The sequence below is a fragment of the Sturnus vulgaris genome, chromosome 3, assembly GCF_052056855.1.
Source record: "Sturnus vulgaris isolate bStuVul1 chromosome 3, bStuVul1.hap1, whole genome shotgun sequence".
Lineage (NCBI taxonomy): Eukaryota > Metazoa > Chordata > Aves > Passeriformes > Sturnidae > Sturnus > Sturnus vulgaris.
In genome coordinates, this window is record NC_142245.1 from 109,486,037 (window position 1) to 109,499,396 (window position 13,360).

The following is a 13,360-nucleotide window of genomic DNA, read 5'->3' on the forward strand; positions in this document are numbered from 1 at the left end:
TAATTACCTAAATTAATAGAAAAAACAGCCCTGGTAGTGGCCAGAGCAGAGAAAAACTGCTAAAAATGAAGAGATAAGACAGATACTTAAGTGTACAGGAGCGGCTAAAATCTACCTAAGGATGCAGCTGAAATAATTTTTTACTATTTGAAATCATCCTTAAGAATTCATTGGTTACAAAGAGACTGCTGAGGGTGGGAGATTAAACAAAACAACATTTGTGTTTAAAAGGGGGAGAGGAGAAGGACCTGGACAATTACAGGTGTTTTTATCTGACTTGTATTTGGAAATTAGTTTGGAAGTACTTTGGAAGTAATTAGGCCTGGGCTGTGTAGACCACGTCATGTCAAATCAATGTGCCTTCCTTGTTTGACAGGGCAGTGGGATAAGTGAGATGAAGGATGTGGAGTGTAGATATTTTGACTAAAGCTTTCACACTGTTCAAGTCATTTCCATAAGCAGTCTACACTCCAGATATAATTTCCATAAGGTGGGTGCATAGTTGTTTACAGAATGTCTAAACCAGAACCAGTTCATTCTGAAATGGTGAAGCCATTTAAGTAGATGAGCTCACATGTTCCTTCCTGAAAGCAGGTTGAAAATAATGACAGTAGTTAGAAGGGAAAAACCTCAAAAAAAGTGTGAATGACATTGTGCTGGTAGGGCAGGGTTAAAATTCCGAACAACCCTTGGTTAAGAAACAGGATGAAATTTAGTGCAAAAAGAAGTAAATCAAATTCACAGCTGTATAAAGATAATCACATAACTAAACAGTTGTGTGATGCAAATCTCTTTAGTTCTAGTGAATGGCAGTGGATAATGAGCAGCAGTATCACACTTCTGTAAGCAAAACAAACAATTCACTGAATGGTTTGGGTTAGAAGGGACCTTCAAATATCATCTGGTTTCATCCCCTGCCATGTGCAGGGACACCTTCCACTAACCCAGGTTGCTCCAAGCCCCGTCCAACCTGGCCTTGAACACTTTCAGGGAAGAATTTCTACCTTAGGTCCAATCTTAACCTGCCCTCTTTAGTTTAAACTCATTGCTCCTTGTGTGTCACTACAGGCCCTGGTCTTTAACTATCCCAAAGCTGCCATAAAGCCCAGACCTCCTAAAGCATTCTCTTCTCCATGCTGAACAACCCAAATCTCTGAGCCTGTCCTACAGGTGCTCCAGCCCAAGTTTGCTGTTGCAGCTGTGCTGTTTGTCTCTGGTGACGCTGGTTAGATTTTTCAGGTGCGCATTTTCTTGTCTGGAAAGGAAATTTCATGTTGCTTACCTTGTTTACAGAGCCTAAGAAGGAAACCACTGACGTGTGAAAAGTAGTACCTTTATCTTTAGAAACAGCTGATTCCATGAGAGAAACTGCAGGGCCGTGTGACCAGCCAGCTTTCTGCAGGCGGCTGCCAGTCCTTGAACCAGAATCTGAGAGTTGTTGTGCTAAAAAAAATTCTTATTAATCAAGACAGCTGGGAACAAAGCCAAATGCTGGGCCATAGCAGAAATGAGTATGCTGCTTATGTTAGACAGAAGTAAATTACTGGTGTACTTAAAATTTTACAGGCTTGGGAGCTGATGCTTTTTTGCCTGATTTTTTTTTAAGTAAGTGGATAAAGAAGAAAGATGTTTAGCTATCTGCTTCATGCTTTTGTAGAAAATTATTAGACTGACACTGTTGAAGAGCTGTAGTGATGTAAGCAAGCTGCCTGCAATCCTAACTCCCAAAATGGTGGTATTTTTTGGGATGGGGGAAGGAGTTTGGTGTACAGTAGCAGTCACAAAACAAGAGTTTACTCAATGCATGCTGCATCCTAGAAAACAGTATAGAATATTTTTTCATGTCATTGTCTCAGTGTAAAATTCCTGCTTAAGCTTTAACTATTACACAGTTTTATAGTTTATGTATTGTATAGTGAAATAGAAGCAGAGCAAAGGATAGTAACAATTCTATAAAGAAGAGGTCTTGGATAAGAGGAACTGACTTTGGGAATAAGTAGTTGGTATAAGTATGGTAAAATGATGATATAATGGGAGTGTACACTTGTGTAAAATGAGGTGTGGATGATAATGCTGCAGATTGGTACCTATTTAACTACTCTATTTTAGAATCATAAAATTACAGAATCACAGACTGGTTTGGGTTGCAAGGGACCTTAAAGACTACCCAGTCCAATGCCCTGCCGTGGGCAGGGACACCTTCAGTAGACCAGGTTGCTCCAAGCCCCATCCAGCCTAGCCTTGAACACTCCCGGGGATGGGGCAGCCACAGCTTCTCTGGGCACCCTGTGCCAGGGCCTCACCACCCTCACAGGGAAGAATTTCTTCCTGATGCTCAATCTAAACCTGACCTCTTTCAGTCGAGACCACTTATATGAAGGTACTACCCTCATTGGTTTATTCCCCCCTATTGTTTTCCATTAAATTTGAAGTTTATATGTAGCAAATCCAGTTCTACTGTGTTTCTGGTGTGAGTATCCCTTGTAGAAAGCCTGGACTATGCTGAGCAGGAGCATATTCATTCTTAGTTCTTAATTAAATACTAATGTCCCATACTGATTAAATACACAATTTTCAATTTCAATTCGAAAGTGTAAATTCTGTTCTTGGGCTACAACTGATTCTGCTTCTGCAGTGCAGTGATGTGCAGCTGGATGCAGACACAGTCCCTGCATCAGGCTGAGTGGTCTGGGACACCCTATGAACTCTGAAGATGTAACCTCCATAGTGAACAGGTGGCTTCCCATTATTTTGAATGACTATTTGAATCTATTTAGAATCTATTTGCACCAAAATATCTCCTTTACCTCAAAGCCAGACTCCTTGAGTCTGCACTGTGTCATTGGGAGGCTTGGGTTGGATTCCCCAGAGGGTGACTGGGCACTGAGTGGGCTTCCCAGAGAATGGTCACAGCCCCAAGGCTGACAGAGCTCAAGAAGTACTTGGAAAATGCTGTCAGGCACAGGATGGGAATGTTGGGGTGTCCTTTGCAGGGCCAGGAGTTGGACTTCAGTCATCCTTGTGGATCCCTTCCAGCTCTAGACATTCTCTGGTTCTACACGTCTGTCTCCAACATTCCAGGCTGGCACAAGGACATTTGCAAGGCAAATGCAACACAGAGCCAGTGTGAAACAATGCCACAGGGCAAGAAACTATGGGATATTGATTATTTTTGTGTCCTACTTATTTGTAAAAAACTTGTTCATAACAAGAAGAAAATCTGCATTTGTTAACCACTCTGCTTGCTGGTCACAGGGCTTGTTCCTTCTCACCGATTGCTCTGGATCTGTGGGCAGCAGCTTCAGTTTCATAATCCCTGTCCAGTATCTTTTTAATATCATGCTGTTACAGATATATTTTTCACATCAGGAAATGAAAATGATTTTGATGAAGAGCAGTGCTAGTTTTAGCTCTAAGATAGGATTAGTCTACTTTCCAATTCTTGTTTCTAAACAGAATTCGTGCCAACTGGAAATTTTCCAGTTGGTTGAAAAATGACATGGGAGCAGTTTGGTCAGGAATATTTGCTTTTTCACCCTGGGGTTCCTTCCATCTGCCTAATAAAACAATTATATCACTGTAAGACTGAAATTCCCTGTGTTCTGTCTGGAAGTGGTTGGTACTAGTGGCTGTTGACTCAGATGGAAACCTCTGCTTCTTTTTCTGCCCTTCTGTACCCAGTACAGAACCTGTATCTGTCATCTCAGCCTTTTTGGGTGCTGGAATCTGCTTACTAAGTCCACACAAATCCTTTTTCCTGGCTTGTACAAGCCCAGTTTTCTGATGTGTGCTAAATTCCCGATGTCATGAGGTACTATAACACTATAAAGTTCTAGAGGCTAATTAAACATTGTGATGTATACTGGAAATTAAAATATGCTGTTGAAATACTTTTTGATAGGCAGGTAAACTTATTAAAATAAAGGTAAACCTATTGTGTGGTGTTCCTTTGGTATTTCAGCATCTGTGCAGCTTGATATCCTGGCATCCTCTAAAGACTGAGACCTCTGATGGGGAAGAAAACAGCCTCTCCAAGTGTAAAAATTTTTCAAGCACTTTTTTTTTTTTTTATTCCACTGAAGTTTATTCAAACTGGAAAGCAACCTCAGTTTTTTTGTAGGTCAGTGCTGAACTGAGGGTGCCAGTGACAATCTAGAAGCATCATGGAGGGAAGAGTGTATCATCTCTGTTTATGCTGATGCTTTCTATCCATTTTCTGCCATGATCTGCAAAATCAAATTCACAGTAAAACTTTTCAGACTGATAACAGCATTAAGAGGAATTATATCCAGCAGATAATAGCTCATTTGAGCCTCCTCTGAGAGCACCAAATCAGTGGATGTGGGAGAATGAGAAAGTTGCAGTCTTTTATAACTCTTTCAATGAACTGTATGAACATCAACATTTTAGTCTGTGGAAGTTCTGCTGATTGAAGTTTGGAGGAACAGACTGTTACATGTAGTTATTCCTTTTTTTTGAACTGAAATTATATAAATATATATATATATATATTTACACTGATGTCTTTACATTTTAGCACAATTCCTGTTGTGGGGGAAGTCTATATCCTATGTAAAATTAAAGACAAATCTGTTCAAATAAATGCATCAAGTGCAGTTCTCTTATAAACAATTAGTGAAGAAAGAACTACAAGGAACAAATTAGGTTAAAAAGAAAATACACATAAAGAATTTATGATGAACGTGGATTTTCACTGGCAAGCTACAGAAGGAGATGTTCTCCATTCCTCTGAGCATGTGACCTCCTCTGGATCTGCTCCATCAGGTCCAGAAGGTCCAGTGTCCAAAAGGACACAGCATATCCTTTTTGCAGTGAAGTCCCCAGTGCTGTGTGCAGTAGAGGGGCAGAATCCACTCCCTCACATCCTACACTCATCGTTTTTGGCCCAGCCAAAGACATACATGATATATATCAATGTGATATCAATATCCCCCATTTTGTCACATTTGTAAACAGGACATTTCCTTCTCTTCCAGTCCAGTGATGATTTTTTCTTTACTTTTCTTTTTATCACTTCCTTACATGTTTATCTCTGATACTTTTGTTTATGCCATTAATTCTGAAACACCATTTACTTGTAGTTGATGTAGGTTTGCTGAAGACTCTACTCAGCCACTTGACTGGAGGCAAAGTGTTCCCATCCTTGGTTTATCTTCATTGTACAAAGAGCCTCCAGTCTCAGAGGCAGCAGCTCCTAGAAGCTGCTCAGATGTACAGACAACAGACCTGCTCAAGTAATTTGCAAATGAAGTGTAAGACAGGGAATGACAGATGGTTGGGACAGACTGGGAAGAGCAAGGAACAGTCAAACAGCACAAGCAGAGCGTTAGACAGTGGTCACAGTGCTGCTGGTTGTGACTGGGGGGTCACTGACTGTGGGCTGCAGAGGAAGTAAAGAGAGGATGATGATGAGAAGATGTGCATTGCTGGGTCAGGAGTTTCCCTTGTACCTTTTTTCATCAGTTAAGTAACATTTTTGGAGCTGCATGATATTAGATTCTGTTTTGCTCTCCTACTTGTTTTTTTTTGCTTCATAGTCACTTTTAAAACTGTCAGTGTCCTTTCCAAATCCAGACAAGTTGAAACTGTATTTTTAGTCCTCTTCGTGCAGTTTGCAGTGTTAGAAGAGAGGAGAGGAGAGGGAGAAAGCATTCCCTATGACTGATGAGAACAGCTGAAATGCTATAAATGTTGATCACTGTAGGCAAAACAGTAAATCACAAATGGGCAATGCAGGCATTTTATTAGTTTAAACTGTCCCATGGCTTGTACTTGTGTATTTTTCTAGTTTAACTGGGTTGACAGTGTCAGGGAATAAGTAGTGTGCGTTTTATGGTTGTTTTACAACGTTGCATCTCCAAGAGTATAAATAAGACACAGTTTCTCAGCTCTTGGTGTTGCCTCTATTGTAGTTCATTCTTGCCTTCAGCATTTTGCACACTGACGTCCTGATTGTGCATCACAGCAACAGAGGTGTCCCCTGACACTTCCACAGCCTCAGTAACAGATTTTTAAGAGGCTGAGGTTTCTATACTCCAATGGGGGATTGTGTAGAAGTGAAGTGATTCAAAATAAGTTATGGAAACTCTAGTTCTACTTCCACAGTTTCCTGTGAGCCTGTGGGGTCTGTCCTGGCCTCAGTGTCACCACACGCACAGGACAGTGGGGTGGCCTCAGAAGGCTTGAGGAGATGGAATTGCAGTTGCCAAAGACCAATGAAAAATAGTGTCATAATAAGATGGATATTTATGTAGCTTTTCTTACAATATCAAAGTTTACAGAGTTAATGGGAAGAAATTCTTTGATGTGAGGATGGAGAGGCCCTGGCACAGGTTGCCCAGAGAAGCTGTGGCTGCTCCATCCCTGTAAGTGTCCAAGGCCAGGTTGGACAGGGCTTGGAATAGCCTGGGGTAGTGGAAGGTGTGCCCATGGCAGGGGTTTGGAACAGGGTAAGCTTTAAGGTCCCTTCCAGCCCAAACCATTCTGTAATTATATGAATATGAATAATTTTCACACAGCTTCTCATAGTAAATAATTTCAGTCCTAGTTTTGTGCACAGGTTTGACCACGAGTCCCTTATTTATTATTGTCTCTATCACTTCAGTTTGGTTGTGGAATTGTTTTTTTTCGCTTCTCCTGGAGTGCCAGCTATTTTTATGAGAGATAGGGGCTTGTATCTGCATTAGCATTTTGAGTCTGAGCTGGGCATTCTCATGAGGCAGCTTTCCTGTTGCTCTTCATTAACTGTGCTTTTTGTTCACATCACAGAGCAGTTCATGAAGTGGATGCCTTTCAGATGGAATTCATATAGAAGATGCACTCTGGTAGTGTACCTGATATGTTCCAAATGCTAATGGGCATTCAGTCCGTGGCACCTGATCAGAAAGTCCTCAGCACCAACTGTTTTGCTGCAGAGATCTGCTCTTGGAACATTTCTTATTAACACAGATGTAGCAGCTTTTGGTAAAAACTAATTAAGGTTGTTTTTCTTCCTTATTTTGTGTGCTAAATTAAGATAATAGGAACTTTTATACACAGTAATTTGTTCCTTTTGCTACCAATTAATTGTTGGGCTTAACAACAGGAACAAGACAAAAGTGATAGCTGGTATTGAACATTCTTAAATCCAATGCAGATGAGCCCCTTGGAGTTCACTACATACATTATCTACTCAGTTATTGTTTGAAATCTTAAAGCAAACATAAATAGGCTGTTTTTTCAGGACAGTCTGAATGTTTTCTTCACATGTTTGTTCTTAGCATTATTTTTACCATTCTCAAGCCAAAATATAAGGCTGCTGTTTGGGAAAAAAACGCATTAAATCTTCCACAAATCTCTTCAGGCTTTGATATTTTTTTCCACTGCCAGATACAATGCAAAAGAGGGAAAAAAAAGAGACAACTATTATGTGATGTTGCACAATAATGGTAGCCAGCACTGGAATCAAATGTAGCTTTTCAGGGAACAAAGAATGATGTCTCTACAGAGCACTCCCCTGCACTGGGGTTGAAACTAATGGATCTGGTCATAGAATGTGCATTTCGCCAGCTGGTTTGAAAGAGCACTTCCAGCATTACAGGGAGCTCATAGAGCATCTGGAACTGGAGTACTTCAAATATGGTGTGCTCAGAAAAGCTGTGGCTGATGATACAGTAAAATAACAGTGCTCCTATAAAGAAGAAATGTAAAGTGTGGATTTTTCTTTTAGCTCAATCGGTGGGTGTGAAATTGAATTGAGAACTCTCCAAACTATATTAAATCAGCCCCTTGGCATTGCCACAGGAACAATTTATTTCATCTTGAAGGAGCCTTTGGTTTCCAGATCAGTGGAGCTAAGCGGGAGGAATGTGCGTCACATTGAGGTAAACAGGGATGTGAGCTGGTTAAAAACAGAAAAGGCAACGCAGCAAAATTCTGTGTCCCTGACATTTGTCATCCTTCTTCCGAAATGTGAATGCATTTCCATTAAGCTTTGGGGCAGATATTATCTCTTTACCTTTTGTTGTGCTGATGAGCTGGAAGAGCAAAGGTAAATTTATTTGGTTCAGCTGATTTTTCAAGAGGGACTCTGTGTTGTTCTGTTCACCAGGATGTTTGCAGTGCTGTCATGCCGTGGTGGGCACGTAATGCAGGAGGGCTGGTGAGGGATGGATGCCTCTTCCTGCCTTAGTCCCAGCATGAGGTGGGACCAGCAAGCTTCTTCCAGCTCCTGACCTACTTTTGCCATCAGGGCTCTTTGAGAGATGACAAGTTACAAATGTCTTTACAACACTGTGTAATGTCCGTTACACTTTCTCAAAGTCCCTCTCTGGAACAAGACACTGTAAGCAGTAAGCATTATGCTAATATTTCATTTCAGTAATCAAATATTTCTGCTGTCAGAATGATTTTGATGCAATGTGGAGGGCAGAACACTCAATGCATCCTTCAGGATCTAAAAGCTCTATGCAGATGCCTCTGAACAGCCCCAGTGTGTAAGGATAGGTCAGCAGGATGAGCCATGGACCAGGGCTGTGTTTTGTGACCAGTGTGCTCCTGTTGAGGGTTGGTTCACTGCAAATTGCAGAGCAACGAGGCCATTGAGCATCACTTCTGGAATACAAACTGTGCATTCTTTACACAGTGCAGCGTAAAGGTATTAGGCTTCCCTTTACCAGGATTGCAGTTGTGCAGGCAAATCAATCTTCATTTTACTGGAGAGAGCAAGTTTTAATTCATTTTGTAACACCTCCCCATCTTGAAGCCCAGCCTTAAAACTTTTTTGGCTTTACTGGTTTTTTTCATCTCTGCTTCACAATTTACCTGACCTTCACCTCTTGAAAACAAGAGAAAGCCAAGCATAGGACAACAAACTGAATGGACTGGGATAGCAAACCGGGTTGGTTTGTTCATGTACTGAGAGAATTGTTCAATTTTGGAAGATGCTGATTACTGCCATGTTTAATGTAAATAAACCCAAGCTCCTTCCAGCCCTTTCTCAATGCTCTAATCTAACTTCAGGAAGAGATGAGAAGGGCTTTGCACTGAGTTCTACTGTGAGGAACACAGTTGTAGACAATACAGTAACCAGGAGGTCATTGCAGAGTACTTTGTGATTCTGATTACCTGACAAAATACCTACTGTTCCCTAGTTGTCCCCCCTTTCACAATGTCTCACATGTAGAAATGTCCTTTTAAAATGTACCCTGGTGAATGACAGGTGGAAAGACACATTTTTCCATTGCTGTTGCCAGCTGTGGATTGCATGAGGGATTCCCTTTGGGAACAGAAGAAACTTCCTGCAAACAATCATTCAGACAGTAATATTCAGTGTGCATATTTTATTCAAATAATATCCTCCCCCACTTGTAAGGAGGGAGTTGGAAGATCCCACACTGTCAGCTACAGCTATCTACAGTGAAACGTGAAATAAAAAGCTACAACCTGAAGACCTTTTCATTAAGGGGATCTCTAAATGGTAAATTTGTATTTTATTCTCCTGCCCAGCAGGACAAGCCCATTGGAATTCTCTGTTTATCATCGCTGGTTTAAAATATTTCCTCTATTCATAGCACTCCTGGAATTGTAACTGAGAATCAATAGTGGTTTTTCATATGCACTACCAGGATTTCCCAATGATTTTGATCTTTTTAGAAGCAGAGAATTTGATCATTGAAGAGGCTGTTGCTTACACTGGCTATTCGTGAGAGTTCTTGCTTTTAAGGAATTTTCACATGTGAGTTATATCAAGCTTCTTACTTGTTTTGTGTGGCTCATTAAATAATCGATAAAAGCACTTCAGGTGAACCCAGTTCTTTTAAGTTTTCATTAAACAAATCAGAATCCCCCCCTTTTTTCCTCTATTCTTTCCTTTTGTCTTTGAGAACCACAGAAATGCATAGTGCTCTTCTGTAAGCTTTCCTTCTTACCCTTTTCATCAAAGTAATCAGGCCTGTGGCATTTTGATGTGTTACAGGTCTAGTGCTAAATAACTGCCTCAGTTTAAGACTAAATCTTTTAAAAGGCAGTCTTTGTTTAATATCAACACTGCTGGTTATTTTAATTCTGCTAATCTCTTTTCCTTCACATTATTTATTGATTTCCTTACACACATATGTAGCAGGAAACACCTCATACTTTGGGTTCTGTTTCCCAAGGCAACATCCCAGAATCCCAGAACAGTTTGACCTGGAAGGGGCCATCTTGTTCCAGCCCCTACCATGGGCAGGGAACCTTCCACTGCACCAGGTTGTTCAGGTCCCTGTCCAGCCTGGCCTTGAACACTTGCAGGGATGGTTGTCATCTGCCTCTGCCTCCTGTGACAGGTTCACAACTTCTCTGATCATCCTTGCAGTCTTTTGTTGCTCTTCCATCTTGCCTCCATCTTCCTTAGTCGTGGATGAGAAGAGCCACACACAATATCCAGGCTAGGTCATTACAGTACCCTTCACGGAGCATTGACAGATCTCAATGCTGAAATCCCTCCAGCTCATCTTTTATAGGCTTCTGTTCTAGCATTTTTGTTAAATGTGTGTCATCTTAGTGACTCCTTTATCCCTTTGGATGTAGCTGGTGTTCACATCCTCTTTTCTATAAACAGGGAATTAATCTGTTTTTAGACTGTTTTTGCTACAAGACTCTTCAGTGCACAGCTTCTACAGTTCCACCAGATTATTTTTTCTTGTGTCTCATGAGAGCTTTGTAAGGTTGCAACCAGCATAGCTTGTCTGGAAACAAAATACATTCAACTCTGAGGTAGGAGTTTATGTCTTACAGGGATATTTATATCCAGTACAGAACTAATTTCAGGAAAAACTGATTTTATAATTGTGAATTATATCCCTTTCCCTGTTGTGGTTAGTTCCTTGGAGTATCTTTTACATGAATGGACAGGAAAAATTAAAATAGGAAAAATGCTTTCTTTATTTGCCTGCAAAACTCTAGGAAAAGCATTAGGCTAAAGTTGTAAATCACAGCCATCTCCTAAATCAAATGTGTAGCAAGGGTGATAATGAGTGTAAACACACTGAATAATAAAATGTAATTTGGGTTCTGAGTTTTAGGGCTCTAATCCAAAGCTTGCTGATGTCTGTGGAAAGGCTTCCATTGATTTGAATTAGGCCTTGGCTTTTGTCCTGAATGAACACAATACCAGTGGAGCTATTCATGAAAGAAATGTTTAGAAATAAATCACAAGAACTTGCTGTGTCAGAACCCAATTCACTTGCTAATTATAGCTGTCATGTTTTACAATGCTCATTGTGTCGATACTTTGTCATAGTCCCTCACATGAACTAACCAAATTCAATCTTAAAAAAATAATTTGCTGCTGCTGCTGTAATTGGAACGTTGTTTCTGGATCATTACTCTGATGTTTGAAACCTTCTTTAACTTCTAGACTAAACCTGTTTATGCCAACTGTTTCCACTTGTTTTATGCCAACGTGGTCTTCTAGATTTACTCCATATAGTGTGATTTGTCCTTGCTCTGAACAGTACTGGTAAATTACTGATGACTGTACCATCTCCTCTCAGGATTTGCTTTGTTTTGCTAAATAAGCCAAGCATTTTCATTTCTTATTTAGTAAGTTGTTAATTCATAGAATTATAGAATGGTTAAAGATGGAAACGACCTTTAGGATCATTGAATTCAACCACTAACCCAGCACTGCTGTGATGACCACTAATCCATGTCCCCAAGTGCCACATACACCTGCCTTTTGAGGACTCCCAGGGATGGTGATTCCAATTGCCTGGGCAGTCTGTCCCAATGCCTGTCAACCCTTTTAGTAAAGAAATTGTTCCTAATGTCCAGCCTAACCTCGCTTGGCTCAGCTTGAGGCCATGTCCTCTTGTCCTATCACTTGTTCCCTGGGAGCAGAGCCTGACTCCACCTGACTGCCCCCTTCTGTCAGGGAGTTGTGCAGAGGGAGAATATTTCCCCTGAGCCTCCCCAGCTCCCTCAGCTGCTACTCATCAGACTTGTGCTCCAGACCCTTCCCAGCTCTGTTGTCCTCTAGACTCATTCCAGCACCTCCCTGTAACCTTTGTCTAACCTGGATCTATTCCCATTAATCTGCTTAGGATACAGGCAACAAACCCTGCATTTTTAATGAGCTGCTATAGTGCTCTATACAATGCTGTTAATACTCTCCTTGTTTTACTGGAAATACTTTTCCAAATATACCCAGCATCTTGTTTACCTCCCTACAGCTGCATTTCACTGAGCAGTGTTACTATGTGACTTGCAGGGTCTTGGTCCCAGATGAGCTCCCATTTAGTGCTAGAAATAGTTTTATTCCACGAGGGTATAGGTTTGCCCTTGTCCTCAGAGGCTTTGAGCTCCTGTCTGTCACTCCAGTGCTCATTTCTTCCTTGCATGCTGCTCTGTTTATTCTCAGCATTGGCTGTCCTAAATGATAACCATCAAGCTGGAGTAATCAGCAGCTTTAATTAGTATGGTCCTACTTTGTGCTAATTTTGTTAATTTAGAAAACAAACAAAAAAAGAACTTTGGAAACTGCTAGAGGCACTGAGTGATGGGAGCTGACAGAAGGTGACAGGAGAGAACTGGGGAAAGGTGCCCAGTGTTGGGCAAAGGCATAACGAGATGAAGAGAGGGCACAAGGTCCAGGAAGGAGAAGTGAGAACTTGGTGAAGGTTGCTCACATTTTCCGGAGCATTAATTGGGCCTCATTGAGACATACTTGGGATGGATGAAGACTCTCCAAAATCCCAGAAATAAATGCGTAACTCATGACTTTCTACATTTTGACTTTTTAAGAATAGCAACACTGCTGCTCAACTTTGGAGGTTTCTTTTTTTTTTGCCACAAGTTTCCAAAGCGCTCTGAAAGTTCAAAGACTTACTTTCTAAAAGCATTTTAAAAGTACCAAATCCTAAAAGCACTTTAAAAGTCTCAAATTGAGAGGATTATGACTCTTGAATAATTTATCCACAAAACTTGAAAGGGAAAGAATTTGCTTAGGTCTTTAAAATGTATATGATAAATTTTCTTATAGATTGGAATGACTCTGAAAGACTTTTATCCAGATAAGTGCATTCAGCAGATATTAGAAGTCACAGGCAATAGCAATTAAGGCATAAGGCGTTTCCTGGGAATTTATATCAAGCTGGGAGGAGTGGGGATGGCTCAAAATGCAGCTGAGGGCCATTAACTTCACTTGATGATTAATGACCTCTGCTGAGGTCATTATTATTGTCAGCTGAAAATGTAGAAAAATCCAGATGTATGAATCTTTTTAATGGGAGTTGCAGTTTAAGTCAGAGCAGGGGAAGAGTTCCCACTGTGGATAGACTGCCCTGTAATAATATCAAATAGAGGGCTTGATTTCCCTCCT

At 40.8% G+C, this 13,360-nt stretch overlaps 1 protein-coding gene across 3 annotated transcripts in view; it reads left to right on the plus strand.

The window, feature by feature from the left end:
• The window catches only part of RCAN2 (regulator of calcineurin 2), an 83,450-nt gene that overhangs the window by 50,193 nt on the left and 19,897 nt on the right, over positions 1-13,360 (plus strand). The window lies entirely within an intron of this gene.